General features: G+C 45.2%; 1 protein-coding gene across 1 annotated transcript in view; it reads left to right on the top strand.

Annotated features, from left to right (window-relative positions):
* The window catches only part of SHISA6 (shisa family member 6), a 280377-nt gene that overhangs the window by 230014 nt on the left and 24770 nt on the right, over positions 1-25593 (top strand). The gene's annotated exons all lie outside the window — the stretch shown is intronic.

Genomic DNA, 25593 nt, shown 5'->3' with positions numbered 1-25593 from the left:
TGAGTATCCAGGGATTCCCTGTGTAACCCAGTCTTTGTACCCCCCTCTTAGGTACATCACCTCTCTCCACTCCACCCTGCAGCTCAGCTCCTTACAGCTCAGCCCAGCCAGCCTTGCCGAAGCCAGTAAGCCTGACCTCACCAGGAAATGAGGATTTTACCCTAAGCGTTGATGCAGCTCTGTACCGTAATCTTCCCTGTCTCTCCGCTTCTCATTGCACAGGGGTGGGGAGGTGATGGAGAGGAGAGTACGAGTCCTAACAGCTACTGCCATGGGCCAGATCACATCTCAGCCTATACAGTACTTATTAGCCTGCAGCCTTGCTTCTCCACTTTTCTCCCTATTGCCTGCAAGCCATGTTATACTGGAGAAACGAGAACTTTGGCAAAGTGGGAGAGAGATGACAGCAGGGGGAGGGGAGAGAGAAAAGAGAAAGACTAGATGAAATCTTCTAGACTTTCTTATGCACCCAGGTTATGTTCCTGCATGAGAAATTCTTGTCTCAAACATCATTCATTGTGTGACTTGCAAATACTGCTCTTAGTCCGTATCATGCTCCTGTCTCCCAAGAGTCTGGGGACTTGCCATCTGCATAGACATCTCAGCAGTTGTGTCCTGGAGCAAATTGTACTTACAGTTACTATAATACCACTCATCCATTTTTAGCATTGTCATGAATTGTTGAATGGCTGCAGTGTTCCACCCCAGAACAGCTGTGTTTTGGTGGTGGGTGTTAAAGATTTAAAGCAGTATTTTTTTCAAGTGTGTTAAAATTCTTTGTAAGATGCCATGTTCATTCACTGTTTGTCAGCTCCCACCATGCTAACATGTCTAAACCGCTGGCCATGGCATCTTGCCGAGCTGCATTGTGCTCCTGGGAAGCAGTGCAGCATTGTAGCCCCAGCACAGCACAGCTACAGCATGGGAGGGACCGTCTCAATGAAATTATGTCTCTTTCTTCACCCGTTTTTATTACTGCCAGATCCAGCCTTTGCATTCTGGTCAGGAGCTAATGAATTCATTGCTTCACTTGCAGAATACAAAATATCCAGGAGAGAAGAAACAGAAAAAATCCCAAGTGTCACTCAAGGGTCTGTTCTCAGCCTGCATCCAGTGAGCAAGATTGAGAGGTGCCAGTGTTTACCCTGTAACCGAGTTGTGTGCCAGGGGATGCTGCCTCTGTGACACTCCTCTGTCCCAGGCTCATCAGGCTCAAAAGGATCATGGGGGGCGGCGGGGGCAGGGAGCATGTGTGTGTCACTGAGGACTTTACAGACTGGCATCACAGGTGACTGTCTCTTATCTTCCTGCCTTCTCCCACTTTAAAGGCATCACTTTTCTCACCTTTTTTTCTCTTACTTGGTGGGTTTCAGAACCTCACTGGGTGGCTTGTTCAAGACCTTCTCCTAATTTCCAGCCCAAATATATCTGTGATCAGATCAGATCTGTTTGATCTTGTATCTGCCCCCCCCCATTGCCCCTTAGCATAACAACAGACATGCATTAGCATTAAAAGGGAAAAAAGTAAATCTTTAGTTCTTTTTACCTAAACCCATGTAAAATCCAGAAGTTGTGAAGCCAAAAGTTTGATAAGTTAAAAAAAAAAAAAAAATTATACTGACAAGAATCGGGGTCTGTTGACATTAATGAATAGTAATAACTTATTAAACTAATAAATTCGTATTTGCCACCAAAAATTGGAAGGCATATTAAAATCTTAGGTCCAGAATTCAGAAGCAGTCCCCAACTCCCTAAGACCAGGCAAGATTGCATGTGGAAAGCGAAAGACCCCTTTGCTGTGGCTGTGGGCTGTTCCACTTGGCAGGAAGCTGGTGCTGACTGTGGGCAGGACTCAGGACCTGAGGGACATCTGTTCAGACACCACTGTCTGCATTGCTTTTCACCCATGTCTCAAAGTGCCTGGACTGATAGCACAGCTTTCTCCCTGAAAGTCTTTCCCTGGCACACATGGGTTTCATGCGCAGAGGAGGGCTGCTGTGGAATGAAAACTGGCTTTCTGATAATTGTGTGTTGCCTTGCCAAGAGGAAGTTTTCAAAGGGATGTTCCCCCAATCCTTGTCCTCTCCCATAACCCTCCCTCCTGCCATCAGTGCTCTGTGGGAAGCAGGTCTCTCTGAAGGGGAACATTGGCAGCTGTCAGGCTGGTGGCAAAGCTGAGAGAAGCAGAAAGAGCAGGGTGTAATGAAAATAATGAACCTTATTAGCCGCATGTGTGCAGGTGGGGACTGGCAAGAGAGATTCCCAAGTCACCATGAGTCACTGCCGTAGCCTTTCAGAGCAAATAAGCCTGATCAAAATATTTAACTGCAAGAAAACTCAGTGATATTTTAAGCAAGAAGATCTAGAAGCCACAAAGTCTGTGGATGCAGAGGGTGGGCTGTGATCCCAGGTACTCTTAGGAAATCATCTCCTTCCAGCCTGGGCAAGACAGGCAGTAGTGCAGCCAGTTTGCAGAGCATGCAGGTCCCTGGGGTTAACCTGCACCCTGGCAGAGAAAGTCAAGGGGATTCAGGACCACTTTGTGGAAATGACACGTGTCCCAGAACCACTGATCCACAGCATATCCCCTTTGCTGTGGTCACTGACTCCAGGCAGAAGCTTTCCTGTGACCCTGCTGCCACCCAGAGTGCTCGAGGCTCCCCTTGCATTTGCCAGCTCAGCCTACAGGCAGCATTTGTGCAAAGTCCTTCTCCAGTAGGATGGCAAATCTGGGGCTTTGGCACAGCCTGAGTGTTTTGGAGGGACTGCACTGCACAGGAGTCTTCTCATTCCTGGATGTCAGGGCTGCAGACATCCCTCCCAACTTCCCTACTGGGAAGGATGTGGGAGGAGGAGGGAGAGGTGAGATCAGATTTTCAATGAACTTTCCCTGATAGAAAAACCAAAGCAATTACATGAGCCCTTTTGAATTGTGCTCCTGCTTACCAAGGCATAGGGCTTTCTCTTTCAAATACAGATGAAAACACTGCCTGATGCCTTTCCCTGGGGAGATTTCAGAGTGGGTGAAGGTGGTGATGGGACAGCTGTCCTCAGACAGTCCTGTCCCCTTTTCTGCAGGGTGCCAGAGCACCCGCTTGGCTTTTGGGGTACAGCAGAGGAGACAACAATGTGGGGCTGCTCTGCCTGAAGAGGAACTAGGAACCATCTGTCTTCAGTGTACTCCAGCACTGGGCCCCACCACTGACTCCCCAGGGCTTGTAACCCTGTGGCTGAGCTAAGGGCTGTGATACCCAGTTTGCTTTGCAAAGCAGTCTGAGTTTCATGGATGACAAGTAACCATAGTAGAGTAATGTAGGAACATGTGAATGTCCCACGAAACTGGCAACCCAGGCCAGGCATGGCCATGGATTGGACTGAACATGGTAAAATGCATTGGTCTGGATGTCACATTGCCTGTGTAAGACATGTCACCTGCAAGAGAGGACTGCAGGGCTCCTGACAGTTACAGCAGCGGTGGCCTTGCAGGGTCCTTAGAGAGTAGGGCTGACAGTACCCAGGGAGCCCAGTCTGCAAGGCCACAGGTTTGCACAGAAGCTGCTCTCAGCCATCGCAGCTCAGCTGAAACCCTGCACCAAAACTGAGCAAGAAAACCACTGAGCAAGCAGATAGGGAGTGGCTTTTAGAGCCCAGATACTCTCCCTTGAAACAGATGATGACTCAGACCTGGGGTAGCCCCTTCCCTTCGAGGACGTTGATTTTATATTTCTGTCCAAATGTTTACTGTTGTATAATCCTTGGAAGAATTTTTTTTTTTTTTCCATGCCACACCTAGTGTGTGGTACTGCCAAGTCTGTTTTCCCCAGACACATGCCCTAAGCCAGGCATATGGGCAGAGACACATGGCTGGAGTGCACCACATGGCAAAGAGGAGCTTGCCATCTAATGGGCACTTCTTTGCTGCGCATCTGCAGCTGAATTAGGACTGCTTTGCACTGCAAAGCAGCCATCAGCTGTGTTGAGACCCTGACCCAGGAGCCATAAAACATGATCACAGCTGCAATGTTTGTATTTATGACAGCCAATCATATCAAGTGCATTCGTTTTTGATGAAAGGCTATTGGTCAGCTGACTTCAGCTTGCAGCCATCTATACAGACTCAGTTTTCTAAGCCTGTGAGTTTTCAATGCTTAATGCAACAAGTGCAACTTCAGCCTTGCCTTCCATCCCCTTTGCACAATGTTGGCACAGTGCTGCAGTCAGCCAAAATGTGGGACTGATCCAGCTATGAAAAAAGTTTTGGTTGATCAGTACCCCAGTCTACTTTAGCTCCCCATACCCTGGCTCAGCACAAAGGAGTGGGGAGACAGGACTGTAGGAGGAAAAAGAGCCAGCAGTGCCCCCACATCAGCTCAGTCCCTCCAGGCACAGGGAATCCACATTGCTCCCCCCACCCCCTAGTTCCTATGTATCACTGATGTTCACATAATAAATGGTAGACATTATTTGTGGTCTCAGCCCTTTATGTGTATTTCTCCAAGGAACTGCATTTCTCCAGTGGAATTGGCTTTCCTACATTTAAAGCTGTAGCTGGAGATGATATGGGTAAAAGAAACCAGGATAAATACAAATGGTGCTAAGCAAAAGTAAACTTCAAGGGAGGAGAGCCTACGTATGGAATTACAAAATGGTCACATGAAATGAGGCTGTCCTTGTATTTGGCAGAATTTCCCCAGTGTGATTTTAGAGAAATATATCTCTTCCTCCAAAGGAAAAAGCTTCAGAAAAGAGCCTGGGAAAGGAAACTGCAAGGAAGAAAGTTGTCTCCAATTTAGCTGTTAGCCAGTTCATTTAAGAGGGCTTGGCTGGCAGGCACTCGACACTTTGCTAGCTTCATGTACAAAACGCTTTTTGACAGCATCAAATGGGTGTCATAAAACACAAGGTGTGAGGAAGTCAAGTGTCTCCTGAAGATGCCATGTTAAGTGACACTGGCCACCAGCACACTGATTTTCAAATGTTTTGCACAAGGAAAGCATCTAGAATTACTAGCTCAGACAGCATGAGCTTTCCAAGCTCTGAGATAGTGGTGGACCATGTGAACTAGGGGATGGGAGAAGGATCTCAGAGAGACTGGACAGTAGGTCTGGTGGACCTGTGGTTCTGTTATCAGTTGTGTGTCAGTACATCGGTGAGATCTATCTCATTAAGGAGATCATGCCCATAGTCTGGACAGCAGTGCTAATGAGAGGATAGTGTCATCCTGGCTGTACTGGAGCACGTCCACAAGTGTTGTATGGCATATTGAATATGATCAACGCCAAAGAGATGTCCCCTCCTCTTACTGCTTACACTGAGCACCTCACATTTTCCCCCAAGAATAGCTTCACACACTCATGGCTTTCATGACCTGGAATTGTTTGGTCTTTGACAAAGACCTGGAGTAACAACCAAGTACTTGGCTCTAAGTTTTTTTTAATTGTTTCAAAATGGTTGTAGATTCTGTATAGGGATTTTAGATAACATCACCTGCTGCTCAGATTGCTCTTCCCTGGCTGCCCAGGAGCTAGGTCTCCTCTTTTAGAAGTGCCTTCCCAGTAAGTTTTGCGGCTCATCTCTTGGTGCAGAGGAAGTCACCTTCCTCAAGGGACATGTTTTGCATCTGGACTACATACACTGCAGTGTGTCAGCCCCATCTGGACAGCAGCTTACCACAGCATTGAAGGGGAAAAGCAGATAGAGAGTACAACAAGGAAAAGGGAGAAGAAAAAAGGCCTTCTCTGCACTGGGAAAATGTCCTGCACACTATTATTGTATCAGGGTATAAGACATTATTGTATCAGGATACAAGAACCACTTTGCTTATCAGGGAACTTCTCCCCTTCCTTCTCTGAGTTTCTCAGTCTTAAAAACAGGTGAGGGATTTCCCCCAAGCTCTGGAGACCTTTTAGAGTCAACAGGGAGAAAGAGGGATGTCCACATATCTACAGCTTGATTTGGTGATCTGCTTTGGATCTTGGATAAGAAGCATGGGCTCACAGTGTCTGTCTCTGTGGACCTTGAAAGGAGTCCACCCCAGCACAGGGGAGACAGCCACATTTGTTGTGTGAATATCGCTCCAGATGTCTGCCCGTGGGATTACTCCAGACAAATGTGCTTTCACTTAAATTCAACCCTTAACTTACTGCATGCTCATTTTTTAGGTGAGTGCTATAGACAGGGGTGTGCACAGGGTGGAGACAGTGTGGTCAGTGTGGTTTTGCAACCAGCTTTTTGCAGTCTTACCATCCTGGCACACCTTGCTTGACTTCATCTGTAGTTCAGCTTTTTTTGCCTTCTGTTTCTCATCTTTACTGTGCCCCTTCCCCAGGGACAGCCCTTGCAATAAGCAGTGTAAGTAATTGCTAGGCATCCCACATCTCAGGGATATTTGACCCAAAGGCTACAGCCAGGACTGCTTGCCACATTCAGAAGGATGCACTTGAACTCCTTTGCTTCATCTGAAATGTTTTGGTCCAGCTGGGCCCAGATTTTTCTCCAGATACAGGGTGGTCCTTGAGTGGCTATTGAACTAGAACGTTTTGCAGGCTTTCAGAGAACAGGGTTGTAAGGCTTGAGAAAACTGTCTAGCTTGGACAAACATAATTTTTCTTACTGAAATGTACTTGTTTTCTTTACTCTGAAGACACAGGCCATATCCTTATGGAAGTTTTGTTCCTGTAGCAGCTTCACATTGGGACCAGACTTACTGAAGTAAACCAGTCAGTTAGCACACCACCCCAGTGCCTTCAATCTGACGTAAACGTCATTCACTTCTGAAAGGGGCAGCTGCATCCTCATTCCCATCTCCATCTGTTCACCCTGCCTCCCACCTTTGTACAGAAAGTGAGATCAGGAACCTGATCTGGCCGAAAACTAACCTTGATGAGAAAAATAAACAAACAAACAAAAAAAGCAGAGAGAATTCTCTGCAAGGGCATATATACACTAACACAGGCACAAGAGAGGCAGGAGAATCATGTGGCTGAGGGCTGAGAAGGGAGCAAGATAATTTCCTTTAGTAACATCACCCACTTACATCCAATTAATATGACCACAGAACTGCTTTGCTTGGCCTTGGTGAGCTTGGTGCAGAAATAAAAATAAAAAACAATAAAAAAGCTATGTTCCATCAAGCATAGCTGAGCATCAAATTTTCTAACATAAGTATTCCCATGGAAGGCAGTGAGTAAATAAATAGAAATCGCTTTACCTACAGGAGAGTAGTTCATACTGCTATAAATATTATACTCTGCCATATTGCCAGGTTTCAATACAGAAAGGGAGTAAATATTGCATAAGTTATCAGGGAAGTTTCAGTATTGCCAACCACACATGTTAAAGAAACCCCAAATGAGATCTGAAGACAAATCTGAGGTTGGATTAAAACCCACAGGTTCAAAATAAATAAATGTTGATGTCTTTTTTTTGCCTTTTGCCTCCAGGTCCTTCAAGGTGCAAAGTGCTGTTGCTGCCTTGTCTTCACAAAAAAGGAGGCAGTGATCTCCCTTTAATAAAAAGACAGATGAAATTCCTACCTAATCAAATGATTCAAGAACCTGGGGCTTTAAAGATTTATGATAAAATACTACAGTTCTGCTAAAACTGGGACAATTGGACACACAAGCATTTGTTTCAGGGATGCTCATTTTCTATGGAAAGAGGTACCAGGATGCCACAACTAACAGCGTTAGTTTTAAAGATGTTACTTCAGTAATTATCATGGGATTTCCCAAAATAAGACCTGTTTGAGCAAACCTAAATATATAAGTACTGTAACTTATTTTCAGTATAGACAGATTAATTACTTAGAGACTGTTCAATGTGCCAAGAAATGTGGTACACTGAAATCAAGGCAGGTTTCCTGGACTAGCTGGACTTTAAAGTCTGTGTAAGACCCGTACTGGCCATACAGAGACATCATGCTCAGCTGCTGCTTGTGTAGGCCTCCACCCTGCTTTCCCAAAAAAGAAAGCAAGTTCTTCTAAGCTCATCCAGATTTTCTCATTTTAAATTAATTTTTTTTTCCTTTAACAGTAATCCAATTTTCCCAACATCTAAGTTGCTCTAAGACTTACAAACATACAATAAAAAAAAATCATTAAAAAAAATAGTAGTTCATAATTCCAGTTGCTTTTGGCCAATTCATGCCAAGCAGAAGATTTCTAATACAACATATGGAAAAGGGCTTTTTAATTAAATATTTATTTTTTAAAAAATAAAATAATAAACATGCATAAAATATCCAAGGATCTGTATTTCATACGAGGAACATAGTACTGCTGGTCATCAGAGTTAGTACATCTGTCCTCAGCTCCTTCAAAGAGTATGTGTCACCCTCTTCCACGTCAAGTCTGATGGAATGGAAACACTGCGAGAACAGAAAAGATAATTAATAATAAAAAGCTAGATTTTGACACTGTCATTTACAGGTATTTCTCCAGAAGTGCTATTTTGAAAGCCATTGTTTAATGTGACTTCAGTTAGACTTAAGCAGATGCTTAAAGTTAACCATCTGCTTAATTGCTGCTAGGATTAGGGATGGATTTAAATAGAGCTTTTAGTTCTTCCTTAACATAGTGCCACTTTCTTTTTGCCTTAATAAAGCACTTATGCCCATGGTTCATTTTAAGTGCTTGATTAGTGCTAGTGACTTCATTTGTATGCTTAAAGTTAAGAATAGGATCAGTGTTAGATTGTATCTGGATCTTAATTGTCTATAAAGTACTGGCCCAAAGCCATGTTTAGCAGTTAACAAGCATGCAAACAAGTCCTGCATCTAGGAGTAGAAAATGCCAGAAATCAACAAAAGGACAAAATAAACTTCAAACAATTGCAACACACATGTTCTTGTTGCTGGCCCATAGCAGAGAACGGTATAATATAAAGAGAAAGTCCTTGCTTTCTCTGTCCAAATGCCTTGAGGCTGGCTATGTCTTGCTGACAGATTAAGAGCAAGTGAATTTCTATAACTTGAGAGTGATTTAAAATCAGTTGACAAGTTAAGAGTCTGCTTATCTTGATCATCATGTTGGTTGTAAAGTGGCACATTTATCACTCAGAACAGAGTCTGGAAAAGCCCTACTGCACTCTGGTCTGCTCTGTGCAACCTGGCAGCATATCCTCCTCACTGTGGTCTCTGGGCATCCTCCTGTAATGTTGTGGGTGACAGGACAAGCACCTTTTCTGAGCCATTTGATTCCATGGACATCCAAATAACTTTTTTTTTTTTTTTCCTGTGAATTACGCTTGGAATGTAACAAGAAAGGAGGCTTCTCCTTTTAGCTTTCTACTAAATCCCGTGTCTTTTTGGTATAAAGAGAGAGTAGGACCGGACAGCCAGGCACCCTTGGCTGTTTCCTAAGGTACAGCAGTGAATAGGGTCTTTGACTTCTGTTCTCAAAGTGGAAGCACAGTCCAGCCCCACTGGACTCACTGGAGAGCCTTTCTTGCAGTGATTTCATCCTCACTTATTGTTTGTCTTTATACTTCATGGAAGAGGGAAAAACAGGGGGAGGACTTCGTGTTCCCTTTCCTTCTCCCTCCTGCCAATACCATGGAGTTAAAAACGGCTATGTGTTTCTTCCAGAGGTATTAGCATAATTATCTCTCCACTCTGAATGTGCCATTGTTGGCTGTGTTCCACAAAAGATTGCATTTAACTAATCCTGCTTTAGAAACCCATACTATTTATATCCTCTAAAATCAACTTCATCTTCAGAAATGCCCTTTAAAGGACACATTTTGTTCTATTCTGACCATATGTTTTCACCGTGATCTACGCATTTTAAATGTGTTTCCAAAGGTTAGCAGGACTGCTCCCCCAGATGCTGTTTGTGCATTGCTGTCTAACATTAGTCATGCAGCCTGCTCAGCTGTTTGATTTTTGAGAAAACTGGTCCATATTTATCTAATTACTTTGTGTTTGGAAAGTCTGTGTGAAGTTCCCAAACACAGAGGGGATACCAGGCACTGACTGTCAACACCAGCTAAGTTTGTCCTATGGGGTTTGCCACCAGCCATGCAGAGCTTTCTTTCCCAGAAAGTCCTTGGCCTTTCTCTTCATCTGGATTTCTTCTATTCATTTCACCACTTCTTTTTCCTGATTTATGCTGCAACATGCAAGAAAGGGCAGCACTAAGTAAATTAAAAACAAAGAAAATCAGAGTAAATAAAATATGAAATGCTATGGAGAGATTTTAAACTCCAGATCAAAAGTGAGTACAAACATTCCCATTTTGGGGAGTCACTGTATTTCTTGCTCTCCAAAAGCAGAGGCTTTACTGTTGAGAAATTCCCATGCAGGTTACGTCTCTTTTCCAGAGCCTCTTGCTGGTGAGTTTAGCAAGGCTCTGTTAACATTGGAAAAAGCTGCCCTTTTTATCAAAAAAGACCTCATACTCCATTGTCTACATGGAGGAAAAAACATTTCTTCATCAAGAAAACAGCCTTTCCAAAGATGCTTCAAACAGTATCAATTTCATTAGAGAGAGATATTTGGAGCTCTGTGTAACCTTTATCTTCACTGCAATGTTGGTGTTTTATAAAATAACATTTTACCCAAGATTGGGAAATTTTCTTATTGTGGTTTTGTTTTCTGTAGGTGTACTTTTTAGTTGTAGTTGCTCAAAAACAAATGTTGCATTTTCCTCATACCAAGCTCTTCCAGACAGTTTGCTTTTGCAGTTTGGCACTTTGATGCTTTTGAGAGTCAGTGAGTATCTACATAAATGCACTGTTGAAGGAAAAATATGTTTGTGTGTAGGGAATTAATGAGTGGGCATGGCCTACAAGGTACTTGTTCCATCTCTGGATATAAGGTGTGTGTAGGAGGAAGAGAATCCACTGTGAATGAGTGTGTGAGTGTGCATGCTTTCAACAGAGGAGACATATTTTTTTGAGTGAGCTTGAATCCCTGTTGTATGAGTCAGTCCTCCTCATGCTACCCATTTCTACTCAAATGTTTGAGGGTGAAGGATTACTTTCCACCTGTTTTTTGGCATAGCTCAGTGGGCCATGCTGGTTTTCTGAAGTGGTCAGATGTAACCTCCAGAACTTCAGTGCCCATTGCAGCTGAGTATTTTCCACCTGTGGCTGTGCATTCACCTCCTCCTTGATTTCTTACAGTTCATTTAAGCCTCCATCTCCTATAGCTTTAAAATAATGAATGAACAATACCCATTGCTGTGAAGCAGTTATGGCTGCAATACACATACCTACCTGTTACAAAGTCACAAAGATAAAGAAGTGAAATGACTCCTGTCCCCACATATGCTCTGCTTTTCTGCCATGAGGACCAGATTGTACATACATGTATGTTTCAGCATCTACATGCACATAGCACATGCACTCATGTATTACATACCTGTAGATATACATGCACACTCACATAAAAACCTACTGATAAGAAACACTGTTTGTAGCAAGTCCAACAGTAAAATCATAGCTTTCCATCAGGAATTTGCTCAGTTAGAGCAAATACTTCATCCAGAGCCATTGTCTTTCTTTTCTGGGTAGACTCAACTCTGCCTCTATGTATATGTACTTACAGTGTAGAAAGACTTCCACTTAAACTGTAAAAACAAGATGTCAAAAAGTAGCAAATGACCAAGCTGAAGTTTCCTGTGAAATGTTAACTTATACAGTTTTTAGTTACTTGATGGATATTTTCCAGTGAAATATCTGCCTTGAGCACTGCTTGGACAAACAAGCTCTGGGCATGAGCCACTGCTATATAGTGAAGGACACTTGTAGCAGTCCCAAGGTGTGAGAAGCATAGGGCACCAAATGACAACTCCAGGAGGCAGGAAGGGTAAAAACTTCATTGGCATCCAGGTGAACAAGACTTAGCTCTTGCCACTGCCAGGGAGGTAGAATCATACAATCATAGAATGCATTGGGTTGGAAGGGATCTTTAAAGGTCATCAAGCCCAACCCCCCCTGCACTGAGCAGGGACAGCGTAACTAGATCAGGTTGCTCAGAGCCCCATCCAAACTAACCTTAAATGTTTCCAGGGGTGGGGCCTCCACTACTTCTCTGGGAAACCTGTTCCAGTGCTTGATCACCCTCATTGTAAAAAATTTCTTCCTCATATCCCATCTAAATCTATTCTTCTGTAGTTTAAATCCATTATTCCTTGTCCTGTCACAACAGACCTTGCTAAAAACATTGTCCCCGTCTTTCCTACAGGCCCCCTTTAAGTACTGAAAAACTGCAAGAAGGTCTCCCCACAGTCACCTGTTCTCCAGGCTGAACAACCCCAACTCTCTCAGCCTGGCCTCGTAGGACAGGTGCTCCAGCCCTCAGATCATTTTTGTGGCCCTCTTCTGGACCCAATCCAACAGGTCCATGTCCTTCTTGCACTGAGGGCTCCAGAGCTGGATGCAGTACTCCAGGTGAGGTCTCACCAGAGCAGAGTAGAGGGGCACAATCACCTCCCTCGACCTGCTGCTGACCACGCTTCTTTTGATGCAGCCCAGGATATGGCTGGCTTTCTGGCCTGCAAGTGCACATTGTTGGCTCATGTCCAGCTTTTCATCCACCAGTACCCCCAAGTCCTTCTCTGCAGGGCTGCTCTCAATCCCTTCATTCCCCAGACTGTATTGATATTGGGGCTTGCCCCGTCCCGGGTGCAGGACCTTGCACTTGGCCTTGTTGAACCTCATAAGGTTCACACAGGCCCACCTCTCCAGCTTGTCCAGGACCTTTTGGATGACATCTCGTCCTTCTGGCATGTCAACCGCACCACTCAGCTTGGTGTCGTCTCCAAACTTGCTGAGGGTGCACTCAATCCCACTGTCTATGTCATTGATGAAGATATTAAACAGCACTGGTGCCAGTACGGACCCCTGAGGGACTCCACTTGTCACCGGTCTCCATTTGGACATCGAGCTGTTGACCACGACCCTCTGGATGCGACCATCCAACCAATTCCTTATCCACTGAACAGTCCACCCATCAAATCCATGTCTCCCCAATTCAGAGAGAAGGATGTTGTGGGGGACTGTGTCAAAGGCTTTACAGAGGTGCAGATAGATGACATCCATTGCTTTTCCCTTGTCCACTGATGCAGGCACTCCTTCATAGAAAGCCACCAGGTTGGTCAGGCAGGACTTGCCCTTGGTGAAGCTGTGCTGGCTGTCTTGAATCACCTCCCTGTCCTCCATGTGCTTGAGCATAGCTTCTAGGAGGATCTGTTCCATGATCTTCCCAGGCACAGAGGTGGGGCTGACAGGTCACTAGTTCCCAGGGTCCTCCTTTCTTCCTTTCTTAAAAATGGGCACTAAGTTTCCCTTCTTCCAGTCACCAAGGACTTCACCCGACTGCCATGACTTTTCAAATATCATGGGGAGTGGCTTGGCAACTACCTCAGCCATTTCCTTCAGGACTCTGGGATGCATCTCATCAGGTCCCATAGACTTGCCTACATTCAGGTTCCTCAGGTGGTCTCAGACCTGATCTTTCCTTACAGCGGGAGGGACTTTAGCCTCCTGGTCCCCATCTTGCAGTCCATCGACTCAGGAGGGGTGAGGAGAGAGGTTGCCGGTGAAGACTGAGGCAAAGAGGTTGTTGAGTACCTCAGCCTTCTCCTCGTCTGTCGGTACTAGGTCGCCATTCTTGTTCATCGGTGGGGTACGCTTTCTTTAACCTTCCTTTTCTGGTTGACATACCTGTAGAAGCCCTTCTTGTTATTCTTTACATCCCTTGACAAATTCAGCTCCATCCTTGCCTTGGCCTTCCTGACCTCCTCCCTACACAACCGGGGCGTTTCCCTGTATTCCCCCCAGGACATCTGTCCCTGCTTCCACTGCCTATGCAGTTCCCTCTTGCTCTTTAGTTTGACCAGCATGTCTCGACTCAGCCGTGCTGGTCTCTTCCCTTACTTGCCTGATTTCTTATGCCTGGGGACTGAGAGCTCTTGTGCTCTATGGAAGGTGTCCTTAAAGATCTGCCAGCTCTGTTCTGTTCCCCTGTCCCTGAGGACCGTTTCTCAGGGGGTCCTTCTGACTAACTGCTTGAAGAGCTGGAAGTTTGCTTTTCTAAAGTTTAGGGTTCTGACTCTACTCCTCGCTTTTAGCATGTCCCTCAGGAGTGTGAACTCCACCAACACGTGATCACTGCAGCCCAAGCTGCCTCCAGGCTTGATGTCACCAACAAGCTCACTTGCATTGGTGACCATCAGGTCTAGTATTGCATCCCCTCGGGTAGGGGTGTCTATTACCTGGCTTAGGAAGTTATCCTCAATGCATTCTAGGAATCTCCTGGATTGGCTATGGCTTGCCGTGTTGCCTTTCCAGCAAATGTTGGGATGGCTGAAGTCCCCCAGGAGGACGACAGTCTGCAAGCGTGAAGCCACCTGGAGCTGGAGGAAGAAGGCTTCGTCAGTAGGCTCCCCTTGATCAGATGGCCTGCAGTAGACACCAGCCACAAGGATCTCTTTGTTGCCTCTGTCTCTGATTCTTACCCATAAGCTTTTGACCTGCTTGTGGCTATTCATCAGGGACAGCTCTTCACACTGTATCAATTTCTTTATGCAGAGGGTGATGCCTCTGCATCACCTCTGGATCTGATTCCAGTCTTGGGATTCATCCCACCAAGTTTCTAGTTATGGCAATCAGGCCATAGCTTTATAGTAGCACAGTAGCTTCCAACTCCTCCTGTTTGTTCCCCATGCTGTGTGTGTTTGTGTAGAGGAATTTCATCTGGGCTGTTGGCTGTGTCACCTTCTTAGCAGAACACCCCTTGTTTCCCTTGAGGTGTTTCACGGAGGTTTTCTTGTTAGCTCATACTACCTCAGGAGCCCCCAGCTCGTCTCCGCAAGACTTTGACTGTGCTGCAGTGTCCTTGGCATGCCTCTGGGCAACAGTTTGAGGGCTCATAGTAGCACCTTGTCCCTCTAGCCGTTGTGTACCATCCCACAGCTTGTCACAGGCAAGCCTGCTATGTTCCCCCTCCCCCTTTACATCTAGTTTAAAGCCCTGTCAATGAGTCCTGCAAGCTCCTGAGCAAAGACCCTCTTTCCCCTTTTGAGAAAGGTGGCTCCCATTTGACGCCAGCAAGCCTGGTGCCATGTAGGCTGTCCCATCGTCAAAAAACCCAAAGTTGTGATGGTGGCACCAGCCATGGAGCCGTGTATTAATAGATTGGGTCTGCCTGTCCCTTCCAATGTCACCTCCCACAAGTGGAAGGAGGGAGGAAAAAATAACCTGTGCCCCAGATTCCCTCACTAACCATGCCAAGGCCCTGAAGTCTCTGTTAATCACCCTTGGGCTACACACTGCAACTTCGTCACCACCCTTGCGGAACAGCAGTAATGGGTAGTAGTCCGAGGGCTGTAGCAGGCTGGGATGTTTCATAGTGATATCTCTGACCTGGGCTCCTGGGAGGCAGCAAACTTGCCTATGAGGAGGGTCTGCCTGGCATATTGGACCCTCCGTTCCCCTCAGAAGGGAGTCTCCTACAACTATGGCCCATCTTTTCTTCCTTGTGGAGGCAGTAGTAATATGAGGGGCAGGTCTTTCTGGTCTTGGCGACTCCTCTGGTGTAGATGGATCGACACCCACATCATCCACTGACTGGTCCTCCACATCTAGAGCCTCAAACCTATTGTGCAGAGGCACCTGGGGAGTCATGGTGGGCAAGGAAAGGGTTCACTTGCCGCCCCGATTGTGGACTTGTTTCCACTTCCCTCTAAGACCCTGCCTACGTCCTGGTGCGGGGAGGGTACTGGATCCCTTTGATCACGGGCTTTCTGTGATGGCTGTCCCTGTTCAGGTTTCTGGGAGGTCAGAGCATGGTTCCACCAGTCTATCAGACTCCCTGATGCTCCATAGCCTATCTACTTCCTCTCTTAGCTCTGCCACCAGGCTTAGTAGACAGTCCACCTGATCACAGCGCACACAGCTGTTCCCTCCACTGCCATCTGTTCCCAGTGCAAGCTGGTGGCACTCCCTGCAGCCAGAGACTTGGCTGGCTGTGTGTTTCCCTGGGAGCTCAGTCGGGTTTGGTACATCCTTTCTGGCTAGCGCAGAGGATATAGCCTTCTGCTGGGTGGATGCCATGGCCAAGGCTAGGCTCTCTCTCAGCCGTTGAACTTACTGAACCTACATTTTAAGCTAGGAGGGGGAGTTCGCCTTCCCGCATGCCCTGCCTGTGTGAACTGATGCGCCACACCTTGTTTGCTGTGCTCCTGGTCCCTCGCGCTCACTGGGGGCTGCTTTTATAAGTAAGGGGGTTTGGCTGCCATCACTCCTGTGCCCACCCACGCTGAGTCAGAGTTGCCACTCATCAGCAGCTCACTCTTTCCCACCTTTCCTGCTCTAGTGGGGGGCTGGAGTGCCCTCTGTCTCCCTGCACTTTTGTCACCTTAGGAAGGGTAACCCAGCACAATCCTCCGCTTTGGAGTCCTTCGCCTTGGTGACTTCCCTGCAGCCATGTCTGCAGTGCAAATCCTGTTGACAAGTCTGCAGCAGCTTCAGGTGTGAGAAACACCAGCCTCCTGCATGAACTTGCTATGCCAGCAAAGGGCATCCACGCAACTGTGCTGGTGGGGACAGCTTTCGCTGCCCTCAGTGACGCTGCTTCAGGAGGGTGCACACTGGTGTGGGCAGGAGGGGAGCTTCTGTCAGAGGATACTGGGGCACTCCTGGGAGGCTCTGCTGATGTGGGTGAAACAGCAGGGTCTGCCTCATGGGAAGGCCCTGGAGGAAGCTGAGCTAGTCAGTTAATCAGAGCCTTTCAAAGTTGCTTTGGTTTCTTGTGCCTTAAGTTTCAAACACCTGCAACATTATTTTCAAAACTGTCAAGTTCCAGCAAGCTACCACAGCCATAAGCAGGCAGAGTGTGCTCTCACTGCTGTGGCCGGAAGGGTTGTGATGGAGAGTAACAAGCCTGGGGTTGAACTGAGCTGGGGGAAGCATTTCCAGTCCTGGTGTTAATGTGTGCCCACAGGGAAGTGATTCCACCTGCCTTCATCATTTTCCCCACGTGTAAACCAGGAACAGTTGCACCTGCCTAACCTTCCCCTCAAAAGTGGTATGATTAATTAACATCTGATTTATGCTTGCAAAATCCTGCTAAAATTCCCCCTGTGATCTGAAAAATCTGACCTCAGTGTTCCATGGCTGATCCTCAAAAGTAATAAAACCTTGCAGATTCAAGTACAATTGCTTTCTGGCTCAGATGAAATCCAGGGCTGACACACCCTACCCTACCTGCGATGGGAGTCTGGAAGCTGTTTGTGAGGCTTAGATGAACTCTAGCCTGCATGGAAAATAACAGTTCCATCTTCAGTGCAGGATTTGGATGGCGTGGGATACTAAAGAACAGGGCCATTCACCACTTATTGAGGATTAAAATAACTCTTGAATAGCTGCCTTATTCCCTGAGCATCCTGTTCAATGAATGAGTCACAGGATTACAGTTGAAAAACAGGCTGGAATGGTAAAATAAAAACCTGACATAATGAATATCAAATTAAGGGTTTGGGGACAGCCTTTAATCTGGCATTTCCAACCCCTTTAATGACTGACATTCTGACTTTACTAGTAGCTTATTTTTGGTTTTGTCTTGTGTGCCCCTTGCTACAGTCTGTTAAATAGGAGGCAGTTTGTTTGGGTATTGTTAGCTAGCCAGGTGCAGAAACACTCTGCAAGCAGGATATTCAGAGCATAAAAGCATAAAGTAATTAGTTATTGGCTAAAGTACATGAAAGACAGCTGGGATTTAATGATCTATTAGCCTAAGTATTCCTATGCTCATCACTTCTGATAAGGCACTGCAGTGCAGACTGGCTGGACAGAAGTCCCTTAGGAGGGGACCGTGGGCTTAGCCTCCCTAATTCCCTGGGATGGCCCCCAGTGCTGGGAGCTGCCGTCTGCCACTATGTCTAAGCTAAACTAATGGGAAAAGGCTTTGCATAACAAAGGGTTGATACCTGCTCCCCTTGCCCAGACACCCTGCTCAGCTTTGCTTGACCAAGGTAGCAGCAGTTAAAGGACATTTGCTCAAGGGTTCCCCTCTGGACTACAAATTGTGAATAGAAAATGCCAGAGGGGGGGCAGGCAGGTGATAAATGAGTAGCTTTATGCTCAAAGTATTTACATTCTTATCTTCAGTTTTTGGTCTGCTTTCCTCCTCACCTTTGGGGCCTGCATTTCTTTCAGTTCCTAAAGCCTGAAGTTTTTTGTTGTATTTAAGTACTCTGGAAGATTAGCCCTTGAAAGGGTTTTTTTTCTCTTCATTAGTGCAGATACCAGGCAGCTATCTTGTCATCAGAAAAATAAACTGCTTGTTAGATCCTCCTCTGAGAATCTCAGCTGGGGAATAAGGTTGAAGGTAGGCAAATGCTGAGGTTGCTGAAAAGACCAGAGGGGCAGAAGGTAAGGAATCGTATCTCATATGCTGATTTCTCCTGTTTAGTCCATTTCTTTTTCCCTGTTGACTATATATTTCGGAGCAGTTCCCAGTACTTTAATAAATACTGTAAAACTAATGCAAAATATTGCATGACTGTCAGAACTATCATATACCTGTAATATAGTTGGCATATATTAAAAATATCCTTGCTTTGCAGTTTTTATAAGGAACTTTATTAGGAAAGACAGGCTGGAAAATACAGCGTTTTCTTTTCTGACACCTGCTATTTTTTCTATTATTGAACACAATAAATCTAGGGATTTTATTAACAATAAACACATACAAAACCCCTAAGGCTAAAAAAATATACCCTCGACAAGACTGAAACCAAATACCTAAGGAAAAAGTTAAGTCTTTATGCAAAAAAAATTGTTTCTTAAGAGGATCTCCTGGATAAGAAGTGCAATGGGAACTCTTTGGGGCTATTTAAAGATTTCTTCATCAGTTACCTGGGGTTTCACACCTTGAGACAGACAATTCAGTTAGTGATTTATGCTGCAAATGAGAGCTGTCAGTTCTGACCACGGAAAGAAGAGCTCTTTTCACTGGTGAGATTGATACCACAGCACATGAGTAGACCCACTTCTGTGAAGAAGGGGATGAAGGGCTGTCCAGCACTGTCCCACCCCTGGAGCTAATCCAGACACTCTGATTTCAGTTGCCCATTAGGGGTGCTCTCAGGTCCCCAGGGCCAGATTCTGACTTGCTCTGGGCTATTGCCCAGAGATGGCTGACGGAGTGCAGTTGCTCAGCGACTGCAGGACCATAAAACACTCTCCATATTCACTGGGAAAATTATAGCTTCATGTTTTATCAACCTCTGTGGAAAAGATGTTTGAGCTTCTTGAAATCAATCATTAGATGCCATGGCTGACATTACACTAAGTCTTTTCAAAAATGCATGTGCACTCTCAGCAAAATTTCAGGAATTATTAGAGGGATCATAGAATCATTTAGGTTGGAAAAGACCTTTAAGATCATCCAGTCCAACCATTAACCTAACATTACCAAGTCCACCCTAAACCAATTAAGGGTAGACTAGACTAAACCATGTCCCGAAGTGACACATCTACCTGTTTTTTGAACACTTCCAGGGATGATGACTCCACCACCTCTCTGGGCAGCCTGTTCCAATGCTTGACTACCCTTTCTGTGAAGAAATTTTTCCTAATATCCAATCTAAACCTCCCCTGACACAGCTTTAGCCCATTTCCTCTTGTCCTATCACTAACTACTTGGGAGAAGAGACCAACACCCACCTCAGTACAACCTCCTTTCAGGTAGTTGTAGAGAGCAATAAGGTCTCCCCTCAGCCTCCTCTTCTCTAGGCTAAACAACCCCAGTTCCCTCAGCCGCTCCTCATAAGGCCTGTGCTCCAGACCCTTCACCAGCTTCATTGCCCTTCTCTGGAAATGTTCCAGCACCTCAATGTCTTTCTTGTATTGAGGGGCCCAAAACTGGACACAGTATTCCAGGTGCAGCCTCACCAGTGCCGAGTACAGGGGGACAATCACCTCCCTGTTCCTGCTGGCCACACTATTCCTGATACAAGCCAGGATGTTGTTGGCCTTCTTGGCCACCTGGGCACACTGCTGGCTCATGTTCAGTCGGCTGTCAACCAACACCCCCAGGTCCTTTTCTGCCAGGCAGCTTTCCAGACACTCTTCCCCAAGCCTGTAGAGTTGCATGGGGTTGTTGTGCCCGAAGTGCAGGACCTGGCACTTGGCCTTGTTGAACCTCATACAGTTGGGATTGGCCCATTGGTCCAGCCTGTCCAGGTCCTTCTGCAGGGCCATCCTACCCTCCAGCAGATCGACACTCCCACCCAGCTTGGTGTCATCTGCAAACTTACTGAGGGCACACTCAATACCCTCATCTAGATCATTGATAAATATATTAAACAAGGCTGGCCCCAAAACAGAGCCCTAGGGAACACCGCTCGTGACCGTCCGCCAACTGGACTTAACTCCATTCACCACAACTCTCTGGGCTCGGCCACCCAACCAGTTTTTTACCCAGCAAAGAGTATGCCTGTCCAAGCCATGAGGAGGATGAGAGGACCCTCCTCTCCATCTTCAAACACAGGCTGGGGACACTAAAGAGAGAAGCTCTTGGGGAAGTTTAGGCGATCATATGAACCCCTCTCACACAGCTGCCTGAGCCCTGACTCCAGAAACCATCTCTTTCCACAGGAGACACCCGGTCTTGACCATGCTGGGCTGCCAGCCCATCTGAGTGTCACCTCCATGGAGAGACATAGAGAAATGTGAGGAAATAATAGGGAGAAGAGAGACAGCAAGGACTCATCAGGCTCATTTGCTTCCCTAGGTGCTGAACTTGGAAGAAGATTTCTCCATTTCGGGGTCCAAGATATCACTGCCACCAGAAGTAGGATGCTAGGGCCTATGGGTGCTGGCACTGGTGGCCGTGGGGATGCAGGGTGGGGAGCCTGGTTGGGGACCGCTCTGGCTGAACGTGCTGTGCATGTTGCATGTTTAGCTAGGCCACTTCCCCAGGGCTTGCGGGGCAGCTGTACAGGCTCTCCTGCAGGGGCACGGTCAAGGCAGGAGATGGCGCTGTCCCGCACCTGTCAGCAGCAGTCTACATTTGGGTTGGTTTCACTGTATTCTAAGCTAATGCAGGTACTTACCGGTGGATCCTACCCAGTAGCACTGAGAGCTTCTAGAGTGCTTAGGTAGGTTGGTAGCTGCAGCAGAAGGCCCACCTTTGCAGCAAGGCCATCTAGGCAGGAAGTTGTTCCTTAGCATTTCCCCGTACCTACATGCTTCTCTTTCTCCTTGCAGTATCTCATGCCCTCTTACAGCGTCTTCCCTTCTCCTTTTAAGCACCCCATCACAGACGCCCCATATGGGTGAAAAGTTGTATTTCACAGAGCAGCAGTTACTGAATTCACATATAGACCACAGATATCATCACGTGGGATGCAGCATTCTGTTCTGTCCTTACTATATGAACCCATTTCCTTTGGAAAAAAAACTGAAACCCTTAATACCCCTGTCTGTCCATGTGTCTTCTGGATTGCAAAGGGGCTGGGAGCACTGATTTCCCTTCTGCCAGTAAATTGTCTCATTCTTTCTGCAGGTTATTGTATCTGATCACTCCTCCAGCTGTGCTCAGAAATTTCATATTGTGGTCTGGCAATTCAGAGCACTGTGAATCTTTTATTTCCCTAATAGAGTTTCCTAGTAAATAGCTTTGAACTCAGATCCTTGTCTCTACAATAGATATGCTTCTGCCTAACTGGCACTTCACAATTAACAGCATTATCTTGTTAAACCTGAAGAGGTGCAGGAAGGCTTGGCCATCATTTTAAAGCATTTTATTGCTTAGAAAATGTTTACAATAGGCTACAGGAGTGGTAAATGAAGCCCAGTGCTGCATTCAGGTGCCTGATTAGCTCAGCCACATGGAAATGCCAATAATTCAGGGTCTAACTATTTTGGATGCCATTTCTTAAGTGGTAGCCTCAAAGCACATGAGGGGAAGGGAAGGGAAGGGAAGGGAAGGGAAGGGAAGGGAAGGGAAGGGAAGGGAAGGGAAGGGAAGGGAAGGGAAGGGAAGGGAAGGGAAGGGAAGGGAAGGGAAGGGAAGGGAAGGGAAGGGAAGGGAAGGGAAGGGAAGGGAAGGGAAGGGAAGGGAAGGGAAGGGAAGGGAAGGGAAGGGAAGGGAAGGGAAGGGAAGGGAAGGGAAGGGAAGGGAAGGGAAGGGGAAAGACATAGTATTTGGGGTGAAAAGGAAACCTGATCAGAATCAGAAGACAATAGTTCCTATTCATGTAGAATCATGTGTAATTGTCCTCAGTGAAGACACAATTTCACCTAGGAGTGAGGTTGTGAGAGTAAGTGACTGCACTGGAGTACTCTGTGTTTTCAGGAGAGATAAACCTCTGTTGTTTCCCTTCTGGAACAATTAATGTGTTCAAGTTATGTCTGCTACTGTTTTAAATGCTTGCATTTCACACACACAAGTGTCTCCATCTCTGTGTAACCTTTAATCTGTCAGCCCCTATAGTGTGTAAGCAACATTAGTTGAGAAGAAGACAAACAGTTTGGATGTTTGGATATTTTCTGTGATTTAATTTGTAAATTAGCTTTGATGCAGCCAGGCTGGAAATTACAAATTGTAGTACAGAAAATTCCACTTAAACGTAAGAGAAAACTTTCTTACTGTGAGAGTGGTTGAACACTGGAAGAGGATTTACAAAGTGGATTTGGAGTCTCCATCCTTGGAGATATTCAAAACCCTAATGAACATGGTCCTGGGCAACCTGCTCTAGCTGACCCTGCTTTGAGCAGGGGGTTGGATTAGATGATCTCCAGAGGTGCCTCCAGCCTCAGTGATTCTGTGATTTTATGAACTTGATAACAGAAAACCAGCCATAAGGGAGAAACAGTTGTTTTCAGGACAAAGACATCCCTAATGTACACTGTACAAAACAGCTGCCTTCGCAACAAAAAACCCTAAAAATTTTACATAGAGCAGACTGCTCCAAAACCATGTGTCTGGCAGTCCCAGCAGCCCTGTTGCTGGCTATAATGACTAAACACCAGTCTAACAGTAATATTCAAAACACATTTCTGCTTGACAATGTCATGAACTGAATCTGATTAAATCTATACATACTGGCCAGACCTTCGCCCCACAGCTTTTCAGAAGCACAGAATATTTAGATTATCTAAGAGAATAATCAAATTGATGATTGACAGGCCTCATGATCTAGAAGTTTCTACATGTGGAAGAGTTTTCTAGTAATAAATTTTTTTGTTAGTCCCACCAAAAAATATGAAAGATCTAATAGGAGTTGAAGCCAGATGATTCAGTTAAGACCTAAAGTATACTGTGGTTTTTGGTAGTGAAGACTAAAAATACTGCATCTATTTCTTTTAGGCATGTATTAGACTTATCATCACATGAAGTCTTTCAAAATCATATTACTGAAAAGGTCTGTTTGAACTCCAGAAACAGTTAAAACCTAATGCAGAAATTGGTGAGTGGGATTCTGTATCATACTTGCTGGAAACTAGAAGAAAAGTGTCCCATCTGATCCCATATCTCTGAAAATCGCTCTGGATGGTTACAGCGATTCCAGAAATATCCAGTTTTTTATTTGTCCCACCCATCCTCTGGGCCAGTTTTCATGGTACAGTGAAATTAGACTATATGGAGGAACAGAAACTGAAGTAAAGCCACAGAATTAGTTACTGCAGGAATTTTACTTGCTAAAAGTAACCAGCGGTTGAGGATCCAAATAAAAATTCTAAATTAGGTGACCTGTAGGCCACTTATTCAAGGGCACTTTAGGTGTCTATGTGAACCTGGTCCCCTTTTAGGGTTTGCTCATCACATACAGGTAGCCAGGCTAATATCCTTTCTATATTTTCGTCTGTCTGTGTATATAATGAGTGCTTATTTTCCAGATGGAGAAGTAACTAAGCTAATGTGTCCAGTCTGTTGTCAACCAAATAAATAACCTCTGATTTTAATCCTTGCTCTGCACAGGCATTCAGCATGCTGTGCAGGGAGATGAGTTTCCAGTGCGATAAAGTAGCAGCCAGCATGGACCTCTCAGAAACAAATCATGTCAAGCTAATCTTATTTTTATTTTTTACTGTGTTTTGTGACCAGGGAGAAATAACTTCTATTAAGGATCATGACCTTAGCAAGATTTTCAGTAGTTTCTGGGAAAGTAACATGAGACTAATTTGAGAAGCATGTTCTTAATGAACCTCTATAGGGTAGATGTCATAATGGCTGACTAACCATAAAAGGTAACTAAATTTCAGTAGAAGGATGAACTGATGTGGTTCTGCATTTAGTCTTTTTGTTACTGGTGGAAAAGGAATTTGCTTATTAAATTTGCAGATGATATGAAGCTTGGATGACTGCAAGTCTATTAGAGGATGGGATTAGAATTTAAAATGTTCTTGACAGATTGGAGAAATAGAATGAAAATAAATTGATTAAATGGAGAAAAATGCTACACATTGGACACATTGGACTGAAACAGCAATAATAAAAAACCTGGCATATGTTGAAGAACAATTGGACAGGTAGCAGTTCTTTGGAAAAGCAATAAGGAATCATAAAAAGTATCACAAACTTTACATGAACAAGGAAAAGAAAAATATCGTGCAAGTTTGTGTGAACAAGAGTAGATGACTGGGAAAAATCCAGACACTCCACTCTGTACTGGTAAAGGTCTCTTTTCAGAAACATGTCCCAGACTGTATTCCAGACTTGAGAAGGATCTACCTCAATTGGAGAGAGTGTGTGTCCTGGTTTCAGCTGGGATAGAGTTAATTTTCTTCCTAGTAGCAGGCACAGTGCTGTGTTTTGGATTTAGTAGGAGAAGAATGCTGATAACACACTGATGTTTTAGCTGTTGCTAAGTACTGCTCATGCTAGTCAAGGACTTTGCAGCCTCCCATGCTCTGCCAGGTGCACAAGAAACTGGGAGGGGGCACAGCCAGAATAGTTGATCCAAACTGACCAAAAGGCTATTCCATACCATATGACGTCATGCTCAGTGTATAAACTGTGGGGGGTTGGCCGGGGAGCAGCGATCGCTGCTCGGGAACTGTCTGGGTATCGGTTGGTGGGTGGTGAGCAATTGCATTGTGCATCACTTGCTTTGTTTATTATTATTATTATTATTATTATTATTATTATTATTATCATCATCATCATCATCATCATCATCATTATCATTATCATTATTATATTGTTATTGTTATCATTACTATTTTACTTTATTTCAATTATTTATCTGTTCCTATCTCAACGCAGGAGTTTTTCTCACACTTACTCCTCCGACTCTCTTCCCCATCCCATCAGGATAGGGGGAGTGAGCGAGCGGCTGTGTGGTGCTTGGTTGCTGGCTGGGGCTAAACCATGACAGCATGGTATGCTAGAATGACAATAATCAAAGGCAAAGCAAAGCAAGTTTTGTAGGGAAACATAAAGGAAATGCCATTGTTTAACCTGAAGAATAAAGTTAAGAGAACACATAGTAACAGCTTTGTCATGAAGAGCTATTGCAGAAATAAGGGGGATTTCCTCCCTGTCCCTGGTAGACAGGAAAGAAGGAACTGGCCTAAAAAGCAGTAAGAAAGACCTAATGAAACAGATCTTCTAGGAAGAAAGTAAATATCAATGAT

This window comes from Pelecanus crispus, chromosome 12, assembly GCF_030463565.1.
Source record: "Pelecanus crispus isolate bPelCri1 chromosome 12, bPelCri1.pri, whole genome shotgun sequence".
Classification (NCBI taxonomy): Eukaryota; Metazoa; Chordata; class Aves; order Pelecaniformes; family Pelecanidae; genus Pelecanus; species Pelecanus crispus.
Note: the sequence above shows the minus strand (reverse complement) of the source record. Positions and strands in the feature narration are given on the sequence as shown.